Below are 5,276 nucleotides of genomic sequence, written 5' to 3'. Positions count from 1 at the left end.
GGTTTTATTCATAGAACACATGGTTATATTTATAGATCACGGGTGGTTTCCATTCAGAGAACACATAATTTCATTAATAAAACACAGGGTTCTATTCATAAAACACAGGGTTCCATTTATAGAACACAGGGTTCTATTCATAGAACACAAGGTTTTATTCATAGAACAGATTGTTATATTTATAGATCACGGGTGGTTTCCATTCAGAGAACACATGGTTTCATTCATAAAACACAGGGTTCTATTCATAGAACACAGGGTTCCATTCATAGAACACAGTTTTCTATTAATAGAACACAAGGTTTTATTCATAGAACACATGGTTATATTTATAGATCACGGGTGGTTTTCATTCAGAGAACACATCATTTCATTCATAAAACACAGGGTTCTATTCATAGAACACAGGGTTCCATTCATAGAACACAGGGTTCTATTAATAGAACACAAGGTTTTATTCATAGAACACATGGTTATATTTATAGATCACGGGTGGTTTCCATTCAGAGAACACATAATTTCATTCATAAAACACAGGGTTCTATTCATAGAACACAGGGTTCCATTTATAGAACATAGGGTTCTATTCATAGAACACAAGGTTTTAATCATAGAACAGATGGTTATATTTATAGATCACGGGTGGTTTCCATTCAGAGAACACATGGTTTCATTCATAAAACACAGGGTTCTATTCATAGAACACAGGGTTCCATTCATAGGACACAGGGTTCTATTAATAGAACACAAGGTTTTATTCATAGAACACATGGTTATATTTATAGATCACGGGTGGTTTCCATTCAGAGAACACATAATTTCAATCATAAAACACAGGGTTCTATTCATAGAATACAGGGTTCCATTTATAGAACATAGGGTTCTATTCATAGAACACAAGGTTTTATTCATAGAAAATATGGTTATATTTATAGATCACGGGTGGTTTCCATTCAGAGAACACATGGTTTCATTCATAAAACACAGGGTTCTATTCATAGAACACAGGGTTCCATTCATAGAACACAGGGTTCTATAAATAGAACACAAGGTTTTATTCATAGAACACATGGTTATATTTATAGATCACGGGTGGTTTCCATTCAGAGAACACATAATTTCATTAATAAAACACAGGGTTCTATTCATAAAACACAGGGTTCCATTTATAGAACACAGGGTTCTAATCATAGAACACAAGGTTTTATTCATAGAACAGACGGTTATATTTATAGATCACGGGTGGTTTCTATTCAGAGAACACATGGTTTCATTCATAAAACACAGGGTTCTATTCATAGAACACAGGGTTCCATTCATAGGACACAGGGTTCTATTAATAGAACACAAGGTTTTATTCATAGAACACATGGTTATATTTATAGATCACGGGTGGTTTCCATTCAGAGAACACATAATTTCATTCATAAAACACAACGTTCTATTCATAGAACACAGGGTTCCATTTATAGAACACAGGGTTCTATTCATAGAACACAAGGTTTTATTCATAGAACAGATGGTTATATTTATAGATCACGGGTGGTTTCCATTCAGAGAACACATGGTTTCATTCATAAAACACAGGGTTCTATTCATAGAACACAGGGTTCCATTCATAGGACACAGGGTTCTATGAATAGAACACAAGGTTTTATTCATAGAACACATGGTTATATTTATAGATCACGGGTGGTTTCCATTCAGAGAACACATAATTTCATTAATAAAACACAGGGTTCTATTCATAAAACACAGGGTTCCATTTATAGAACACAGGGTTCTAATCATAGAACACAAGGTTTTATTCATAGAACAGACGGTTATATTTATAGATCACGGGTGGTTTCTATTCAGAGAACACATGGTTTTATTCATAAAACACAGGGTTCTATTCATAGAACACAGGGTTCCATTCATAGGACACAGGGTTCTATTAATAGAACACAAGGTTTTATTCATAGAACACATGGTTATATTTATAGATCACGGGTGGTTTAAATTCAGAGAACACATAATTTCAATTATAAAACACAGGGTTCTATTCATAGAACACAGGGTTCCATTTATAGAACATAGGGTTCTATTCACAGAACACAAGGTTTTCTTCATAGAAAAGATGGTTATATTTATAGATCACGGGTGGTTTACATTCAGAGAACACATGGTTTCATTCATAAAACACAGGGTTCTATTCATAGAACACAGGGTTCCATTCATAGAACACAGGGTTCTATAAATAGAACACAAGGTTTTATTCATAGAACACATGGTTATATTTATAGATCACAGGTGGTTTCCATTCAGAGAACACATCATTTCATTAATAAAACATAGGGTTCTATTCATAGAACACAGGGTTCTATTAATAGAACACAAGGTTTTATTCATAGAACACATGGTTATATTTATAGATCACGGGTGGTTTTCATTCAGAGAACACATAATTTCATTCATAAAACACAGGGTTCTATTCATAGAACACAGGGTTCCATTCATAGAACACAGGGTTCTATTAATAGAACACAAGGTTTTATTCATAGAACACATGGTTATATTTATAGATCACGGGTGGTTTCCATTCAGAGAACACATAATTTCATTAATAAAACACAGGGTTCTATTCATAGAACACAGGGTTCCATTTATAGAACACATGGTTCTATTTATAGAACACAAGGTTTTATTCATAGAACAGATGGTTATATTTATAGATCACGGGTCGTTTCCATTCAGAGAACACATAATTTCATTAATAAAACACAGGGTTCTATTCATAAAACACAGGGTTCCATTTATAGAACACAGGGTTCTATTCATAGAACACAAGGTTTTATTCATAGAACACATGGTTATATTTATAGATCACGGGTGATTTCCATTCAGAGAACACATAATTTCATTCATAAAACACAGGGTTCTATTCATAGAACACAGGGTTCCATTTATAGAACACAGGGTTCTATTCATAGAACACAAGGTTTTATTCATAGAACAGATGGTTATATTTATAGATCACGGGTGGTTTCCATTCAGAGAACACATGGTTTCATTCATAAAACACAGGGTTCTATTCATAGAACACAGGGTTCCATTCATAGGACACAGGGTTCTATTAATAGAACACAAGGTTTTATTCATAGAACACATGGTTATATTTATAGATCACGGGTGGTTTCCATTCAGAGAACACATAATTTCATTAATAAAACACAGGGTTCTATTCATAAAACACAGGGTTCCATTTATAGAACACAGGGTTCTATTCATAGAACACAAGGTTTTATTCATAGAACAGATTGTTATATTTATAGATCACGGGTGGTTTCCATTCAGAGAACACATGGTTTCATTCATAAAACACAGGGTTCTATTCATAGAACACAGGGTTCCATTCATAGAACACAGTTTTCTATTAATAGAACACAAGGTTTTATTCATAGAACACATGGTTATATTTATAGATCACGGGTGGTTTTCATTCAGAGAACACATAATTTCATTCATAAAACACAGGGTTCTATTCATAGAACACAGGGTTCCATTCATAGAACACAGGGTTCTATTAATAGAACACAAGGTTTTATTCATAGAACACATGGTTATATTTATAGATCACGGGTGGTTTCCATTCAGAGAACACATAATTTCATTCATAAAACACAGGGTTCTATTCATAGAACACAGGGTTCCATTTATAGAACATAGGGTTCTATTCATAGAACACAAGGTTTTAATCATAGAACAGATGGTTATATTTATAGATCACGGGTGGTTTCCATTCAGAGAACACATGGTTTCATTCATAAAACACAGGGTTCTATTCATAGAACACAGGGTTCCATTCATAGGACACAGGGTTCTATTAATAGAACACAAGGTTTTATTCATAGAACACATGGTTATATTTATAGATCACGGGTGGTTTCCATTCAGAGAACACATAATTTCAATCATAAAACACAGGGTTCTATTCATAGAATACAGGGTTCCATTTATAGAACATAGGGTTCTATTCATAGAACACAAGGTTTTATTCATAGAAAAGATGGTTATATTTATAGATCACGGGTGGTTTCCATTCAGAGAACACATGGTTTCATTCATAAAACACAGGGTTCTATTTATAGAACACAGGGTTCCATTCATAGAACACAGGGTTCTATAAATAGAACACAAGGTTTTATTCATAGAACACATGGTTATATTTATAGATCACGGGTGGTTTCCATTCAGAGAACACATAATTTCATTAATAAAACACAGGGTTCTATTCATAAAACACAGGGTTCCATTTATAGAACACAGGGTTCTAATCATAGAACACAAGGTTTTATTCATAGAACAGACGGTTATATTTATAGATCACGGGTGGTTTCTATTCAGAGAACACATGGTTTCATTCATAAAACACAGGGTTCTATTCATAGAACACAGGGTTCCATTCATAGGACACAGGGTTCTATTAATAGAACACAAGGTTTTATTCATAGAACACATGGTTATATTTATAGATCACGGGTGGTTTCCATTCAGAGAACACATAATTTCATTCATAAAACACAACGTTCTATTCATAGAACACAGGGTTCCATTTATAGAACACAGGGTTCTATTCATAGAACACAAGGTTTTATTCATAGAACAGATGGTTATATTTATAGATCACGGGTGGTTTCCATTCAGAGAACACATGGTTTCATTCATAAAACACAGGGTTCTATTCATAGAACACAGGGTTCCATTCATAGGACACAGGGTTCTATGAATAGAACACAAGGTTTTATTCATAGAACACATGGTTATATTTATAGATCACGGGTGGTTTCCATTCAGAGAACACATAATTTCATTAATAAAACACAGGGTTCTATTCATAAAACACAGGGTTCCATTTATAGAACACAGGGTTCTAATCATAGAACACAAGGTTTTATTCATAGAACAGACGGTTATATTTATAGATCACGGGTGGTTTCTATTCAGAGAACACATGGTTTCATTCATAAAACACAGGGTTCTATTCATAGAACACAGGGTTCCATTCATAGGACACAGGGTTCTATTAATAGAACACAAGGTTTTATTCATAGAACACATGGTTATATTTATAGATCACGGGTGGTTTAAATTCAGAGAACACATAATTTCAATTATAAAACACAGGGTTCTATTCATAGAACACAGGGTTCCATTTATAGAACATAGGGTTCTATTCACAGAACACAAGGTTTTCTTCATAGAAAAGATGGTTATATTTATAGATCACGGGTGGT

This window comes from Crinia signifera, chromosome 19, assembly GCF_055691185.1.
Source record: "Crinia signifera chromosome 19, ASM5569118v1, whole genome shotgun sequence".
NCBI lineage: Eukaryota > Metazoa > Chordata > Amphibia > Anura > Myobatrachidae > Crinia > Crinia signifera.
This window is presented reverse-complemented; position numbering follows the sequence as displayed.